Here is a 19998-nt window from a genome sequence, read left to right on the forward strand (position 1 = left end):
AGTTCCTCGAAGATAACGAAGAATGCGAAGAACAGCTGCCCAATGCATTGTAGTAGGAGAAACAACAAACTGACTGACAATGTGCACTGCATAAGCAATATCTGGTCTGGTAATAGTAAGATACACGAAGCTGCCAACCAAAGTACGATACAAAGTGGGATCCGATAAAAGAACGCCATCAGAGGAAGCATATTTCACATTGAGCTCAAGAGGGCTATATGCTAATCTAGTATAAAAAATACGAGCTTGTTCAAGAATGTTGGCAATATATTTAGATTGTGAAAGAAGATAACCTCTAGGGGAGTATGCAATGTAACAACCCGGATTTTTAATAAGTAATTCACTCATAAAAAACTTCGTTTCTTTAAAAGGTGTGACTAATTTTTTTTTATAAAGAATAATAATTACTTAAGCTTATAAATAATCTTTGTACAATAAAAAGAAGGCTTAATTAGTAAAATGGTCCCTTAAAGACATTTTTGGTTTCAGATTGGTCCCTTAAAGAAAAAAAGGTCCAAATAGGTCCCTTAAAGAAAAAAAAGTCCGAATAGGTCCCTTAAAGACATCTCCGTTAATCAATTTGGTCCCTAAAAAGAGGTCTAAATAGGACCAAACTGATTAATGGAGATGTCTTTAAGGGACCTATTCGGACATTTTTTTCTTTAAGGGACCTATTTGGACCTTTTTTTCTTTAAGGGACCAATCTGAAACCAAAAATGTCTTTAAGGGACCATTTTACTAATTAAGCCTAAAAAGAATATTTCATTTAAATTACAAATTTATAAAACCCAGATTTGTTTAGCCCCACACACGTACAAGCAACACATCACTTCATATTTCACCTTTCGTACCTACAACCATATTTAATGTAAGGGTCAATTTTCTTATCCAAATTGAATCATGTCGAACGGAAGGTAAATGTTATAAACTAAAAATAAAATACTCGGCCATAAAAAGTAATAAAATAAAATCGATGCAAGAAACTCTTTTTAACAACAATTTATACAAACTAATAATGCATGAAATGCAACTAGACCATGATCCGGATATCGCCCCATTTGGCACTTGGAATTTAACGCCCCAAGTAGCGTATTCGCCCCATTTGGCACATAATAACAAATCGCCCCATTTGGCACTTGGAATTTAACGCCCCAAGTAGCGTATTCGCCCCATTTGGCACATAATAACAAATCGCCCCAATTGGCACTTATGACTCAACTATATGTCATGCTATGCTTCATATACACACTTTAATATACACAACTATTCAATCGCTCCATTTGGCACTTAATATACAAACTTTCTTTTAAGATCAAATCAAAAATCAATTTTCTCTTTTAAACCACACCAAATATTCATTTTATCAAAAACCAACCAAATACTCAAATCCACAATCAATTACAAACACAACAGTCATAGAATTAAATATACAATCAGCCACACGCACATACTTAGAATGTAATGAAATAGCATAGAATTGTTATAAAAATAGTTCTTTCATTTCTTCTATTTTCATTCCTTCTTAACGGTTAAATATTCCATTATTAATCTATAACATAAACCCTATGTGCATGAGTGTATGGGGAAAAAGCCCTTACCTTGGCCAATTTCCTTCCAAGCACAATACTCTAAGCCTAAATTCGTAGCTACAGTGTACACGGGATATATCTCACTCCAAAGTTCATTTCGACGATCCGACGGTTGAAAATCGAGTACTATGTGTTGAGAAGGCACTGTCCAAAAATAAATACGATACCACGGTGAACGAAGGAGAAATCGAGATTTTACGATGACAGTTTTTGGAAAAACGAAAATAGGTTCATTGAATTGGAATTTTCATGAATCAAATAAAAATGGAATAGAAAGACTAATAAAAGAGGACTTACACAAACTGAATTGAATTAAACGAGAATAAAGCGTATAACCAAGCTTGATGATCACTTGAGAAAAAAGAGATGATTGCTTGAGAATCTTAAAATATTTGTAAATGAACTTATGATGATGGCGTATCAACATCTCATGTCTAGGTTGCAGATAATTTGCGTAAGGCAGCAATGCATGGGATATTCTTTTGATTCACTGACCTTTGGAATAATAGATGGAATTAGTCTAAGGTAAATAGAAGGAATTTGCAACCAAGAGCTAGTATAGAAACAAGGGTATTTGCAAAGCAACTAAGGATGAAGGTGCAGCTCAATTGCTTAAATGGCAATATATATAGCCTGATGAGAAGATAAAAGAACGCATGGAATTAGTGATACTCAAGAGGCTTGATGTACTAACTGATATAGGGAATTAAATCCTTTAATTTTTCCACTAGTCTCACACGTGAATAGATCATAATAAAGGGAAGGATGAATGGTCATAGAAATCCAAGGTTACAAATATTATTTAAGTTCTATTATTTTGGTCTTGGTCACTTATATGACTAGGTGCATTCAAATGCTACCACTTACTAACACTCACCCACATGAAAATAATCTCATACGCATTAGATTAAATAGATTAATAAAATAATATATAAAATGGTTAAAACATATCTAAAAAGAATATATAATTAAATAAATATAAAATATTGGGATGTTACATGCAACCTCAATCCCCAAAAAATAACGAAGAGTGCCTAAATCCTTCATCTCAAATTGTTTAGCTAACTGTAATTTCAACTCATCAAGCCCATTAACATCATCACCAGTAATAATCATATCATCAACTTATAGGGATAATAGAATATGACCATGAGAATTGGTCCTAAGAAATAAAGCAGAATCATGATCACTAGAGCGGAACCCAAGCTTGTGGAGCTTGTTTCAGACCATATAGAGCTTTCTTCAACTTACACACTTCTCCCTTATTTATTATGAGAAATACCTGGTGGAGGTACCATGTCAACTTCCTCTTGAAGATCGCCATTTAGAAATGCATTTTTAACATCCATTTGAAAAATATTCCATTGACGAACAGAAGCAACAATAATAAGAGTACGAATAGTAGTCATCTTGGCCACAGGAGCAAATGTTTCTTCATAATCCATGTCATACTGTTGAGAGAAACCCTTAGCAACAAGACGAGCTTTGTATCGCTCTACCGACCCATCAGATTTGGTTTTGATCTTGTATACCCAACGAGACCCAATAACACGTTTTCCTGGTGGAAGGGGTACTAAATCCCAAGTATTTGTCTTATGCAAAGCAGCAAGTTCCTCTGCCATAGCCTGCTACCAAAGAGGATCAAGAATAGCTTCTTTATAGGAAGATGGCTCAAACAAATTATGAATGGAGGTTAGAAAAGAGGCAAAAGAAGGGGAATAAGTGGAATAAAAAAAATCAGGCAATTGAGTAGACTTACGATCACGACATGGATAACGAGGAGAAGGAGCTGTGGATGGCGTAGGTTCAACAGTCGCAAGAGGTTGTTGGATAGCCGTGGGGACAGAGGGAGCATTTGTATCTGGAGTGGCAATAGTGTCAGTCCTGCAATTCTCAATAGTACAATCGCTAGAAATATCATCATCAAAGGCAAAAGGATCAATATGAGCAAGCTCAGACCTGGTAGGAGTATGCGAATCAGAAGAAAGAGAGTAAAATGGTATGTGCTCAAGAAACACAACATGACGAGAAACATACAATTTTTTATTAATAGGATTATAACAACGATAACCCTTTTGACCATCCCCATAACCAAGAAAAACACATATTGCAGAGCGAGGACACAATTTACTACGTTCAACTTGTGGAAGAAGGACAAAGCAAGTAGAACCAAATACTTTTAAATAAGAATAATCAGGAGCATGACCATACAAAACCTCAAATGGAGACAAACCTGAAGTGATAGATGATGGAATTCTATTAATGACATGAACAGCTGTACGAATTGCTTCACCCCAAAATTCACTTGGAACTACTGCAGACAACAAAGGAGAACGAGTAGTTTCAACAATATGACGATGCTTTCTTTCGGCAACGCCATTTTGTTGAGGAGTATCGGTACATGAAGTCTGGTGAATAGTACCATCATAAGCAAGCAACTCAGAGAATTTATTAGAAGTATACTCGCCACCTTGATCACAATGAAAACACTTTATCAGAGCATTATGTTGAGTTTTAACCATAGCACGAAACATACGATAAATATCATAAAATTCTGAATGATTTTTCATAAGATAAACCCAACAATAACGACTATAATCATCAATAAAACAGACATAATATCTAGATCCACCTTTGGTAAGAACCGATGATGGACCCCACACATCAGAATGAACTAAATCAAAAGGTGCATTAGAAACATAATTACTTTTATTAAAGGGCAAAGCAGAAAGTTTTGCAAGTTTGCAACCACGACAATCAGAAATATCACTAGTTTGCAACTTTCCTAAAGCTCCGGTAGAAGCCAAATACTTTAATCTAGAGGCAGAAACATGTCCAAGGCGAGAATGCCATGAATAAAAGCTACTAGAAGACGAATTTAAACGAAAAGATGATAAATCAACAGTTGAAGAAGACATTGAGGCTGCAGTATCTGGAACTCTCAACTAATCCAAAATATAAAGTCCCCCTGTCTACGGCCTGTCCCAATCTTCCTCCCGGATTGTTGATCCCGCACATAACAAGAAGTGGAAGAAAACACAACTGAATAACCGGAATCACATAATTGACTAACAGAAACAAGACTCAAAGTGAGTGATCGGTGCATTTTAATGCACATTCTTCTACTATTGTACTTAAGTATTCCTATGGTTTATTTCATTATTTTCACAATTTTAATGTGTTTTTATATTTAGGTTTATTTCTAGCTTTATTTTATTTTCGTCACTTATTTTCTGAATTAATAATAACTTGACACCTTCGCGGTCTGTAGGTCATAACTGGAGCTACGTATACCGGATTGAGGCGTGGGAAGATGCGTTGGAAAGATGAGAAAGAAAGCTACAACTTTTGTGTTGAAGACTAAAGTCAATTCGGAGCGCAAATGAGTCGAATAATTACGTTTATGTTCCAGACGAATTAAATTATTAAACTTTCAGCACAACTTTATGTCTTCGGCCCAATTGTTTTAAGGCCCGTTTCCATGTATTATTTAAACCGAAAAAAAGACAGATAGGGTTTCGATTCACTATTCACAAAATATTCAAACCCTAGAGCAGCCACCATTTCAATGGAGAACTAAATCTTTCTTTCAATTTGTTGGTGCAAGGAACTCATTTTAGATTCTTGAGGTCTGTTTTTAATAGCAAATTCCGTTTTATATTCATGTTCTGTTATGTCAATTTCGTGTTCTTTATTTCAGTATGAAATTGAATTATAATGATGCTTAATCACTCTAATTCGATTCGACACCGTGTTATTCAATTTAGTTTATCGCTTGCATAGATTATATTGAATAGGAATTGACATAAACTTTGAGCGCTTAGCAAAAGGGGTTGATTGAATTCAGTAAGGATATTAATCTGTCATTAGTAACGCTTGTTTACTATTGCCAACGATTAGTTGAACGCATTTGACGCTTGTTTGAATGGAATTGGTATAAAACTAGTAACGCTTGTTTATTTCGGTTTTACAAATCAACTAGAACATAAGCATATAACGAATTTATTCCTTGTGAACCATATGATAGAATCAAGAATGAGTTACCTAAAGCCAATGAATTGATCGTTTAAAATCAATCAAATTTTACATTTTTTCTTACGTTCTGTTAACAAAACAAACCCCCCATAATTTACAGTTTTTGAATTGTTTCTAATATAGATAAACTGATTGTGAGTCTTTGGAGACGACCAAGGTTAACTGCCTTGTATTACTCTTAACTTAAAATATTATTTGACCACGAAACGACCGTGATCAAATTGGCGCCATTGCCGGTGACTCATAATTGTGTTAATCAGTATTAGAATTGCTAGAATTGCTTGTTTCTTTTGTTATTGCGTGTCTGCCGAATAAAAAAAATTAAGAGACGATTTAGGGCTGATTTTGCATCTGTTCTGCTTTTTCACATCCCATTCCCTCAGAAAACAATCAGGGTTCAAAGTCCCTTATTTTGAGACAAAATAAGAGGACACCACCTTCTCAGCCCCAAATTCCTTGTTTTTCTATTTTATTTTAATTTTTTACTGTTTTCGTATTTTCAAAAAAATCCAAAAAAATTTGTGTCATCTTTATTTTAGTTAGTTAGAATTTTCGTGGTATTTTTAGATTTTTTTTTCATTCAGTTTGACCTGTTTTCTATTTTACTCACCTATTTTCGTTGTAGGGACATAGTTGGAATTACCGTAATTGTTGTGTATCACTTATTGCATGACTAGGTCTGCTGGACAGTTCCAATTAGTGCTTCCTGACACTGAGATAGAAAGAACACACCACGCACGCAAAAGGCTCAACCGAGCTAATAGTGTGCAACCCGGTAACAATGATTCTAACACTATCTCTCATTCTGAGTCTGACTATTTCCATAACTTATTTAATTCTGATTCTGAACTTGAACATCAAAACATGACAACAGAACAAACATTGAGGCAGCTTGCTGCTCCTGATGTTAATTACAATGGTTTGTGTATTGAATATTCTGAAGTTGATGTACCTTTTGAACTGAAATCTGGTTTAATACACTTGTTGCCAAGGTTTAATGGTCTTGCAGGTGAGGACCCGCACAAGCATTTGAAGGAATTTCAGGTTGTGTGCTCCACACCATTGAGGCCCGAAGGTATCACGGAAGACCATATCAAGTTGAGAGCCTTCCCGTTCTCGTTACAAGGTGCTGCTAAAGACTGGCTCTACTACCTTGAGCCAAATTCTGTTTCAACTTGGAACGATCTGAAGAAGGTCTTTCTAGAGAGATACTTTCCCGCTTCTAGAGCTGCATCAATCAGAAAAGAAATATGCGGCATTAGGCAGGGAAACGAATCATTGGCAGAGTACTGGGAAAGATTCAAGCATCTAGTTTCCAGTTGTCCTCAACACCAGATCACCGAGCAATTACTCATCCAATATTTCTATGAGGGGTTGCTACCAATGGATCGAAACATTTTGGATGCTGCAAGTGGTGGAGCACTTGTTGATAAAACTCCAGCTGCTGCAAAGGCCTTGATCGAGAACATGTCACTCAACTCGCAACAGTTTACAACTAGAAATAATTCTGCAAGTGTGAATGAGATTCAGTCTCCCTCTTCTTCCATCAAGGCGCTCGAAACCAAGTTTGATGCTAGAATTGATGAACTTACTTCCTTGGTGAAAAAGTTGGCAGTTAGCAAAGCTCAACCAGCAAAAGTGTGTGGTATTTGTACTTCTTCTGAGCACCCGACTGATACATGCCCATTCTACAAGATGAAACAATAACTGAGCTTCCTCAAGCATATGCAGCAGCAGCAGCAGCCCTTTACAATCAAAACAGGTACAACAATCCTGACCTCTTCACCAACAAATATCACCCTAGTTGGAGGAATCATCAAAACCTCCGATATGGGAATCAGTCACAGGCTGCAGCCCCTGCTGCCCCACCAGCCACTTCTTCACTAGAAGACCTTGTCAAGCAACTGGTTGCAAATAGCAAACAACATCAACAACGAACAGGTGCTAGCATTCAGAACCTGACAACGCAGATGGGACAAATGGCCAATGCAATAGGCCAACTACAAGCTCAAGGCTCCGGTAACCTTCCTGCACAATCAGTTCCGAACCCAAATGGGAATGTGAGTGCAATTACTTTGCGGTCCGGAAGAGTGACAGAACCAGCTCCAGCTCCAGAGAAGAAGAAGAAAGCCATTGCAACATCATCTGCTCCTGAACCTGCTGAACCTTCTGTGACCGCTGAGAATGAAAAAGTATATGTGCCATCAATCCCTTTTCCTCAAAGGGTGCAGAAAAATAAAAAGAACAAGGTTGAGGAAGACAAAGAGATTCTTGATGTATTCAGCAAAGTAGCAGTCAACATTCCTCTCCTTGATGTAATCAAGCAGATTCCGAAATATGCAAAATTCTTGAAGGATTTGTGCACAAACAAGAGGAAAGTGAAGGGAAATGAGAGAGTTAATTTGGGCCGAAATGTTTCAGCCCTTATTGAGTCTAATGCTGCCCTCGAACCTGCGCCTGAAAGAGCTAATGTTTCAACCCTTAATCAGGCCATGCCACAAAAATGCAAGGATCCAGGAACATTTTCTATTCCATGTACCATTGGGGATAGGAAATTCGAAAATTGCATGTTAGATTTAGGAGCTTCTATTAATGTTATGCCTACTTCTATTTTTAACAATCTTGATCTTGGTCCTTTGCCATACAGGTCTTACTATTCAGCTGGCAAACAGGAGCAATGCTCGCCCTGTTGGAGTGGTGGAAGATGTGCTTGTCCAAGTTAATGACTTGATTTTCCCTGCAGATTTTTACATCCTTGACATGGATGGAGAAACAGAGTCAACCAGATCACCGATCATCTTGGACAGACCATTCATGAAAACGGCGAAGACAAAAATCGACGTTGATGATGGAACCATGTCCATGGAATTTGGTGACATTGTTGCGAAGTTTAATATTTTCGATGCTATGAAATATCCTTTGCAAGAGCACTCTGTTTTTCAATTAGTATTGCTTTCTGAAATTGTTGATGAATTTCATTCTGATTTGTGTTCAGCTGATGTTTACTCATGTGATGATTGGCAGGATGATATTTTTCCCACAGGTGAAGTTGTTGATGAGGCTGCCAATGAAGCTGTTTACGCAGTTGAAGCTCTTAACATCCCAGCTGCCCCAAGCACTCCGTCCATCGAACAACCACCTAACCTTGAGTTGAAGCAGCTCCCTGGAAATCTGAAATATGCTTATTTAGAGAGCGATGAAAAACTCCAGTTATAATTTCTTCTAACCTTGATTGCGAGGAATAAGAAAATAGGCTTTTGCAGGTTTTGAAGAGGAATAAGAAGGCTATTGGGTGGACGTTGGCTGACATTCCAGGTATTAGCCCCTCCATGTGTATGCACAGGATTTTGCTTGAGGATGGAGCGAAAACTGTAAGGCAGCCCCAAAGAAGGCTTAATCATTTAATCCTTGATGTTGTGAAGAAGGAGGTAACCAAACTTTTGCAAGCAGGTATCATATATCCTATCTCTGACAGTAAATGGGTAAGCCCAGTGCAGGTTGTACCTAAGAAATCTGGACTCACAGTGGTAAGAAATGAAAAGAATGAACTTGTTCCTACTAGAGTCCAGAACAGCTGAAGAGTTTGTATTGATTACAGGAGGTTGAACCAGGCAACTAGAAAGGATCACTTTCCCCTGCCATTCATTGATCAGATGCTTGAACGGTTGGCAGGTAAATCACATTATTGCTTTCTTGATGGTTTTTCAGGTTACTTTCAGATTCATATTGCACCTGAGGATCAAGAAAAGACCACTTTCACGTGCCCCTTCGGCACATTTGCTTACAGGAGGATGCCTTTTGGTTTGTGCAATGCTCCTGGCACGTTCCAGCGTTGCATGATGAGTATTTTTTCCAACTTTATTGAAAATTGCATGGAAGTGTTTATGGATGATTTCACTGTTTATGGTTCTTCGTTTGACACCTGTTTGAATAGTTTAAATATGGTTTTAGAAAGATGCATTGAAACTGACCTTGTTTTAAATTATGAGAAATGCCATTTTATGGTTGAGCAGGGAATTGTTCTGGGTCACATAATTTCAGAAAAAGGAATTTCAGTTGATCCGGCTAAAATTGATGTAATTTCTACATTACCTTACCCATCTTGCATTCGCGAGATTCATTCTTTTCTTGGCCATGCAGGTTTTTACAGGCGCTTCATAAAGGATTTCAGCAAGATAGCTCTTCCGCTGTCAAATTTGTTGAAGAATGATGTCACATTTGACTTTGATGAGGAATGCAAAAAGGCGTTTGACTTATTGAAGAAAGCACTAACCTCCACCCCCATCATCCAGCCCCCGGACTGGACCCTCCCTTTTGAGATCATGTGTGATGCTTCTAACTTTGCTGTTGGAGCGATCCTTGCACAAAGAGTTGACAAGGCTGCCCATGTCATTTATTACGCTTCTAGAACTTTAGATTCTGCACAGTCTAATTACACCACCACTGAAAAGGAACTTCTAGCTATTGTTTTTGCTCTTGATAAATTCAGGTCATATTTGTTAGGTTCCAAAGTTGTTGTTTTTACTGACCATGCAGCTTTAAAATACTTGTTGAAGAAGCCAGAAGCAAAGCCGAGATTGATTCGATGGATGTTGTTGCTCCAAGAGTTTAATGTCGAGATTAAGGATAAAAGTGGAGCCGAGAATTTGGTGGCTGATCACTTAAGCAGAATAGAGCGTGATGCAGATCCTTTCCCCATTCATGATAACTTTCCTGACGAACAACTTTTACTGTTACATGGTGTAACTCCTTGGTTTGCTGATATTGTTAATTATCTTGTTGTTGGTGTTTTTCCTGCAGGTGCATCTAGGACACAAATTCACAAACTCAAGAGTGATGCAAAATATTATGTTTGGGATGATCCATATCTTTGGAAATTTGGTAGTGATCAGGTGATTAGGAGGTGTGTTCCCGACTGTGAGATTGAATCTATTTTGCATCTTTCTCATGCTTCTCCGGTAGGGGGACACTTTGGCCCTCAAAGGACTGCTAGAAAAGTCCTAGACGCAGGTTTCTATTGGCCCACAATTTTCAAGGATGCTTATGAGACTTACCGCACTTGTAAGGAGTGCCAAATAGCAGGTGCAGCTATCACTCGTAAGAGTGAAATGCCTCAGCAACCTATGCTTTTCTGTGAGGTATTTGATGTATGGGGCATTGACTTTATGGGCCCTTTTCCTGTATCATTTGGTTTTCTCTACATTTTACTTGCTGTTGATTATGTTTCAAAGTGGGTGGAGGCCATCCCCACTAGGACTAATGATTCTCGAGTTGTTGCAGATTTTGTCAGGTCCAATATTTTTTGCAGGTTTGGAATACCCTGAGCTATCATAAGTGACCAAGGCACGCATTTCTGTAACCGCACCATGGAAGCTTTGCTCCGAAAGTATGGAGTTGTGCATAGAGTCTCTACTGCATATCATCCCCAAACTAATGGGCAAGCTGAAATCTCGAACAGGGAGATTAAGCAAATTCTAGAGAAAATGGTGCAGCCAAATAGGAAGGACTGGAGCCGCCGTCTAGAAGACGCACTTTGGGCTCAGAGAACAGCTTTCAAGACTCCAATTAGGATGTCCCCCTATCGACTTGTGTTTGGTAAGGCATGTCATCTTCCTGTAGAAATTGAACACCGTGCTTATTGGGCGGTGAAAAGCTGTAATATGGAAATGCAAAAAGCAGGTATGGAAAGAAAACTTCAATTACAGCAGCTTGAAGAGCTAAGTCTTGAGGCCTATGAAAGCTCTAGAATCTATAAGGAGAAAACTAAGCACTTCCATGATAAGATGATTTCTAGGAAGGAATTCTCTGTTGGCCAACAGGTTTTATTGTTTAACTCCCGCCTAAAAATTATGGCTGGGAAACTTCGATCCAAGTGGATTGGCCCTTTTGTTGTGACTAATGTTTTTCCTTCTTGTGCTATAGAAATAAAAAGTGCAGGTACTGGAAAAAATTTCAAGGTAAATGGACAGCGGCTGAAGCTGTTTCATGACAATTCAATGCCTGATGGAGCACCTATTGAAGAGCTCTCCTTGGACGAGCCTTCCTACACCACAGCCGCTACACCGTAGCCCCTCGGGTGTGTTCCTTCCTTTACTCTCACTTTATGTTATGATTACATTGCGGACACTGTCTGGTTTAAGTGTGGGGGAGGGACATTTTACATTTATATTTTTGTGTTAAAAAATAAAAAAAAAATAATATAATAAAATGAATTGTCATGAGTAGTCACATGTTCTAATGCTAGGGCAGATAGCTGTAGGGTCAGTGAAATTTTTGGAGATTTTTGTTTTGATACTTGACATGATAGTCTTTGCAACTTAATGCACAACTGCTTGAACACTGTCAAACTTAGTAATGTCTAGATAAACCTCTGAAATATTTATTCTTTAGACTAAGTTCTCTAATTTGAATATAATGGAGGGTATGATTAGAACTAAGTGTGGGGGTAAGGCTAGAGTAACAGATAGACCGATCATTGCTATTAATTGAGAAAAAGGGAAACTGCTTAAGAGCTAAAAATAATGAATATAATAAGTTCATGTGCCCGAAACTGGAGGAACATGTTCATGTGCCCGAAACTGGAGGAACAAGTGCTGTGTAGGATGCTCTACTCTGAGTAACAGATTGGACTTATTACAAGTAAGATCCCGTCAGGTGAAAAGGTGGAGTAGTACCTAAAGCTTAAAAACAATAAATAATAATAAATAATAATAAACAATAATAAAGCTTGAAAGTAGTTGCCCCTGAGTTGATGTTGAAAAGCTTTGGATCTCTTGAAAAGAAATAGCCCCCCCTAGTCTAAAATTCTGGTTAAATCCAAAATTATAGGAAAAGAATGACAGCTTAGCATCTAGAATGGTAGTTTCAGAGAGGGATCTTGACATTACTTTGGTTGACAGTGGGAGACAGTACACACACACACGCAAGATTATTGTTGAAAGTTGATAGATAAGAATTGTGCCAATCTTTGAATTTAGACTCAAGGTCTGAAGCTTGAAACCTGGAATATGTTGACTGCTTGTGATTTGTTTTTAAGTTTTTCATTTGAGTTTTGCTCGGAGTGCAAAAGTTCAAGTGTGGGGGAATTTGATCGGTGCATTTTAATGCACATTCTTCTACTATTGTACTTAAGTATTCCTATGGTTTATTTCATTATTTTCACCATTTTAATGTGTTTTTATATTTAAGTTTATTTCTAGCTTTATTTTATTTTCGTCACTTATTTTCTGAATTAATAATAACTTGACACCTTCGCGGTCTGTAGGTCATAACTGGAGCTACGTATACCGGATTGAGGCGCGGGAAGATGCGTTGGAAAGCTGAGAAAGAAAGCTACAACTTTTGTGTTGAAGCCTAAAGTCAATTCGGAGCGCTAATGAGTCAAATAATTACGTTTATGTTCCAGACGAATTAAATTATTAAACTTTCAGCACAACTTTATGTCTTCGGCCCAATTGTTTTAAGGCCCGTTTCCATGTATTATTTAAACCGAAAAAAAGACAGCTAGGGTTTCGATTCACTATTCACGAAATATTCAAACCCTAGAGCAGCCACCATTTCAATGGAGAACTAAATCTTTCTTTCAATTTGTTGGTGCAAGGAACTCATTTTAGATTCTTGAGGTCTGTTTTTAATAGCAAATTCCGTTTTATATTCATGTTCTGTTATGTCAATTTCGTGTTCTTTATTTCAGTATGAAATTGAATTATAATGATGCTTAATCACTCTAATTCGATTCGACACCGTGTTATTCAATTTAGTTTATCGCTTGCATAGATTATATTGAATAGGAATTGACATAAACTTTGAGCGCTTAGCAAAATGGGTTGATTGAATTCAGTAAGGATATTAATCTGTCATTAGTAACGCTTGTTTACTATTGACTACGATTAGTTGAACGTATTTGACGCTTGTTTGAATGGAATTGGTATAAAACTAGTAACGCTTGTTTATTTCGGTTTTACAAATCAACCAGAACATAAGTATATAACGAATTTATTCCTTGTGAACTATATGATAGAATCAAGAATGAGTTACCTAAAGCCAATGAATTGATCGTTTAAAATCAATCATATTTTACATTTTTTCTTACGTTCTGTTAACAAAACAAACCCCCCATAATTTACAGTTTTTGAATTGTTTCTAATATAGATAAACTGATTGTGAGTCTTTGGAGACGACCAAGGTTAACTGCCTTGTATTACTCTTAACTTAAAATATTATTTGACCACGAAACGACCGTGATCAGTGAGGTTGGGAATATAATATACATTAGATAAAGACAAGTTAGTTGTGGAGACAGACCCAATGCCTGCTAGTGGCATAGGAGTGCCATCAGCAGTCAAGACCGATATAGATGATTTAGGTTTTAAGGACACAAATGACTTATGATCATATGACATATAATGTGATGCACCGGAATCAAAAATCCATATGGAAGAAGATATACCTGACAAGCTAGAGGGATTCAAACCTTTGATAGAGGAGGCAGACATAGCATGTGGCTGAGTTGCGAGAAACTTTTAAAACTGCTCAGCAAGATCAAATACATGTGAATTTGTCTCAGATGGGTATGCAGAACCAATACCAGAACCAACGGACGGAGGAGCAACAGTAGAAGAAGTAGCATCAGCAACATTAGATGAGGGAGCCTTAAAAAAAATTCGTCCTGCTTTCATCAATTGCGGACAGTTTGATTTCCAATGCCCCTTTTGCTTGCAAAAGGCACATTCATCAATACCAACACCAACCCTCCCTTGAGGTTTTCCTTTGTTAAAATGAGCAGCAAAGACAGATGGAGGAGATGTATGAATTTCTTTATCCAAATGCGAAAGAGAGTGAGACTTGAGTCTAATTTCTTCTGCCAACAGTTCATTAACAACCGAGTCAACCTTGGGAAGGGGAGTACGATGTAGAATACCCCCACACAAGGCCTCAAATTCGTCACGAAGAGCCATCAAAAATTGAACTAATCGTTGCTCTTCTCTATGGTCAATGTATGCTTTGACAGCTTTTAATTCATCTGGTTCCATTAGAGCCAATTGGTCCCACAAATTAGTCATAGCCGAATAAAATTCTTGAATGCTCATATTATTTTGCTTAAGAGCTCTAATGTCACTTTCCAACTGATAACGTTTAGCAAAATTAGACTGCTTATACAGCCGTTCCAAATGGTCCCAAACCTCTTTAACAGTATCTTATTTTGCTAATTGCATACCTATTGACTGACAAACAGAATTATTGATCCAAGTAATGATCTTCGAATTACTAGCCTCCCATGTATCTAACCCTTTTGCATACTTTGCTTCATCTTTTTTATCGGTGGGCTTAACAGAGGTTCCATCAACATAACTCCACACCCTTTTTCCTTTCAAAATATTTCTCATTACATAACTCCAATAAGGATAATTTGATCCTTTTAATTGGACACTAATAGATTGAAGAGAATCATCCTTATCACTAGCCATTGCAATAAACTATGAAAGAACCAAAGGAAACAAAAAAACAATAATTTGCCGAGGAAAGGAAAAGAACACCAAATCACAAGTTTGCTCCCAGTATGCGTAACAAGTAGCAACAAACAATTCCAAATTACACACTTAATACTAAATCAAAAAGTTCCAAGGCTTGTAAACAAATCCACTCCCAAATAACAACACGTGACAATTTTCATTCAAGAGAAGTATTAATCCAAAAATAATTGAAGGATAGAAACAAACCAAACCTTATTGAAGAGATTAAGACTAGTCATCAAACTCCCAAGTCCTAATAGAATCAACCAAGCTCTTTGATACCATGTTAATGTTGAGGATCCATAGAAAGAGAAAGCATAAAGTGGCTAGGGTTTCATTAGGAACAACCAAAAAGTATTATAGTACAAAACAATAGAAAGGTATAAATACTAGAGTATAAAAGACTAAACTACCCTTAATATAATATATTATTTATATATTATGTAACAATATATAATATAATATACTTTGAGAATCCTTTCATGTTCATCATTTGCAGGTGTAAGAAGTGAAGCTGCTGCTTGATCAGTGTTCTGACCTAAAAGCAAATACAATTTCAATTACTCCATGGAACCCTAAAATAACCTAAATTTAGAAATGAAATCGGAGAATTGTAGTAATAGAAGAGGATGAGAAAACCCTAGGGGGTTGGGGAATGGAGAATTGGGGGAATTGAGAGAGAAGAAGAATGAAGCTTCAGGAAGCTCGGAGCAGTGGGAGATGGCAGGAGGAGGAGGAGCTAGCTATCGAAGGAACACTTTGAAAGGAGCCGTTAGAATCATAGCGGGGAAGGAGGGACAATGGATACTTGTTTGGTGAAAGACAAAAATTTGAAATAATTGTCTCAGCGCCCTTAAATGCACTCTTTTTAAAAACACCCAAATTCTACAAGTGTTCTGTCAGTGAAAATACTCAAATTAAAAACACCCCCACTTATCTACCTGATGTAACGACCCAAAATTTAGTATTCGTTGTTTAATTATTTTATTACGCGAGGGCGTGATTTATAATTAAATTATTAAGCGGCGAATAATCATTTAGCGCAAACGTAAGTTAATGAACGAGAAGTTATGTTGTTTGGGCCTTGGGGCGTGTAAGTGGTTATTGGGCCTAAGCCAAGTGGGCTTGGATCCATGAGAACAATGGGAGCTCTATAAGTAGCCAAGTCAAACCAATGAATAGTCTCATAAGTTGCAATTCTTGAGAAAGAGCAAGAGGAGGAGCTCATGAGGGAGAGGGAGAGCTCGTGGGAGAGAAAGAGAAGAGCAAGCTTGTGGATTCGTCGAGCTAAGGTACGAGAGTTAGATTACATATTCGTGAGTGATTCGAAAGAGGGGAGGATGTCGATTCTTCCATTCCCAAACTCTTTCCACTCTATTTTCTTGTGGGTTTTGTGGGTGATTTTCTTAATGGAAAATGGATTCTTTTGATCCTAACATGTGTAGTGAACTCATGGTAGATGAGGTAAACAACTTTGGGGAGTTGAAAGTGGGTACATGTAGATGTTTGGTTAATGATTTGCATGTTTTGTTAAACTTGCTTAAAATGCAAGAAATTGGTATGAATTTGTAAGTGTGATGTATGTGGGTGTTTGTGAGTGTTAATTAATGTTCATAAGTACCATATATGCTTGAATCAGCTGTTTATAAGAATTTATAACATGTCTAGATGAATTTTTGAGTTGAATCAATGTTAAACCGCCTTAGATAACTCAAGAACAGATATTTTCTTTCTGGTGTAGTTCGCTTAGCGAACAGGAGTTCGCTATAGCGAACATGTTCGCTACAAGCTCGCTACCTGTTCGCCATGCACCTGTAATCCTCTGATGTAGTTCGCTACAACGAACTGAGCTTCGCTTAGCGAATAAGTTCGCTACCTGTTCGCTACGGCTTCGCTTAGCGAATAGTACTGAACCTGCAACTTTTGTTATTGGTTGTAAGTGTATTTAGGCACTTGTAATGTGGTTTAAGAGTATCCTTACATGATTGTTGATACATGTTGATACTGTTAATGCTTATTGTTAATCGTTATATGATTGATAAACGTGTATGCAATAAGTTGTAGCTTAAAGTGAGCAATGTGATGTTTTAGCATTAATTTGCAATGTTAAGGAAATGATGTGTGTTTTATGACATAAGTGTAAATGAAACTTTATGTGTATAAAAATGGTTATGCAGATAATTATCATGTGAATAATTATGATTTGAGTGATAGGATATTGTGTTATCCTAACGTGTTAGATGTTGGAATTGTGTTTCCGCATCAGTGAATGAATAGCTTCGAGCTAGATAGCGTCATGTATTTGATGTGTTTAAAAGTAATCATGCATTCATGAATAATTGTGTTATGGGAATCATGTGAATTCCAATAATTGATGAAAATGGACTATGTTTATGAAAAGTGGCCGAAGATGGGATTATGTTATCCGAGATCTGGAGCCCATATCCAAACATGATATAAAACTGTGTGACTCCTCTTTATGGGAGAGATGGTTGATGATAACCATATCCTACATGATATAAAACTGTTATTGAGCTTATCCAAGGGAGATAAGGTGGTTCGGTAAGTTCCGACGCATCCAACAAGATGTAAAACTGGGTTCATCTTAAATGGGGTGAATAGCAGCATCCAACATGATGTAAAACTGGTTTGGTCCACCATTGGTGAGACGCTTATCCTGCATGATGTAAAACTGCTGATGTAGAGTCCGTGCATGACTATAATCTGAACAGTCCGTGCATGACTATAATCTGAACAGTCCGTACATGACTATAATCTGAACAGTCCGTCATGACTGAAATCTGAACAATGTAAATGGGTACCACATGCATTAGTCGTGTCTAGGGATGACATGACATTGGATAATTGACATTAGATGCATTAGGGTAAATGCACATGTATTTGATAATTGTTATGTGACAATATCTGATTGGATTGTAATGTGTTTTCCGTATGTGTTAAGCTTTGGTATTTACTAATTGTTTAATACTGTGATTGTTGCCATGACTTGGTATGTGAGTAGAGTCCGTCATGACTATAAAATGAACAAGTGTAGAGTCCGTCATGACTATAAAATGAACACTTTGGTAGTGTCCGAGAAGACGTGAAACTATATGATTGGTGTGTTTGTAAATGAATGATTAATTGGTAGTCGTATTTGACGATGTATGTGCGTGAGTTAGAAATGTATGATAGCGTGTGAAGTGTGTAGTATACTACTCACACTTATATTTATGTTTATGTTTTCTAACTCTCTGCTTTGTGTTAATTGCTGGACCTTTGGGGGTCCAGGTTGACAGGTTATGTGTTAGCCTCGTCCGAGTGCAATGGTGAAGCTCTGCTCTGATTGAGACACGGGAAAAAGGGGTTTTTATATGTATATGCATGTAGTCCTCTTAGTATTCTCTGTTGGTCTTAAGCTTTCATTTGAAAAGTATCCGTTTTGTATAACTAATAACGCATCGTTCGATGCGAGGTTTTGTTTTTAGTTCATTCGAATATTTTACTAGATAAATGTATTAGTATTATCTTTGAATGAAGTTTGTGATATTCAAACCAGCGCTTTATAAATCAGATTTTCAATTTTTCCGCTGCGTATTTTCGAAAAAGATTTTATAAAGGCAGAGTTAATTAAATAACGGGTTTGGGTGTTACAAAGTGGTATCAGAGCAGTTGTCTTCGGACTGTGAGGTTATGTGTCAATCAGAGCCGTTCTGTGCAGTCAGATCGAGTGAGCGTGTGTGCCAGTTGTGTCTGTCTTTTCTTGTTGTGTGTACTTGATGCGATTGATACTTATCATTGTTATAAGTTATCAAGTCAAGTAGTGGTTGTGTATTTCTATGCTTAAAGTTTTAGAAATTTGTGTGGTTTGAACTTTTGGTTTGTAGATGCTTATTGCTAATTGTTGATGATCCGGCATGATGTAAAACTGCATGTGATGAAGATTTTGTTGAAAACATAAGATTATTTTCTTTTGAGTAAGTGAAAATGAATTTTCACTAGAGTGAGAAAGGAGTAGGATGTAAGTAGATCCTAATGTGTGTTGTTATATGTTTGTTTATAACATGTGGTAGATTGATTACTAGTACTTAGTGTGGTTCTTTAATTGAACTATGTGAATGTATTCTCATGATGAGAACTTGTTTGAGAACATGCTATGTTTTATACATGTTTGAGTAGATGTTGTAAGTATGCGTGCAAATGAAATGTAATGCATGTACTTGACTCGATGTCTTGTGTACATGGATGTTTTGTTGTCTTACATGTATTTTAGTTATAAATATATGTATTGACATGTTGTTGTGTTTGCGTATGCTAGTTGGTATGAAGGTTGTTACACTAGTATATGTGGGGAATAGAATACTTATGTATTTGCGTAGTGGCGTATATGTCAAGAGGACTGTACAGGATATTTGTGTAGATGTCTAGGTTTAATGCCTTACGTTTACCCTTGTATGCGACACGCATGTGAATGTTGTCGGTACTGGATTCTTTTTGGGAGAATATATTTAGAATCGATAGAATGACTAGGTGTTTATACCGTAAGTTCTAGTGGAAGAGTATAGATGGGTTTGAAATAAGTGGGGGAGAAAGTTGTGTCTCTCCGAGACGGTTCGAATGTGAAGAAGTTAGGATGGATGGAGATGCTCTTGAAGGAGATTGTTCAAGATTGATTGGTGTTGTTCGAAGTGGAAGGAACTTGGACAGCAAGTTGTGAGGTTTTCTAGATGAGAAGTTGTTGGACTAAGTGTTCGTCATGGGATCAACACCGAGATTGGTTAAGAAAGATGAAGACCGTTTGGAAACGATTGGAGATCGTGTAGTGTACAAAAGAGTATGGACTAGAGGCGGATGAGAACTAC

General features: G+C 37.2%; 1 pseudogene; it reads left to right on the forward strand.

The window, feature by feature from the left end:
• The first annotated feature begins 6293 nt into the window (after window positions 1–6293).
• Window positions 6294–11692, forward strand: LOC123886030 (annotated as a pseudogene).
• The last annotated feature ends 8306 nt before the right edge of the window (window positions 11693–19998 follow it).

Source organism: Trifolium pratense, linkage group LG5 (genome assembly GCF_020283565.1).
Source record: "Trifolium pratense cultivar HEN17-A07 linkage group LG5, ARS_RC_1.1, whole genome shotgun sequence".
NCBI classification, from domain to species: domain Eukaryota; kingdom Viridiplantae; phylum Streptophyta; class Magnoliopsida; order Fabales; family Fabaceae; genus Trifolium; species Trifolium pratense.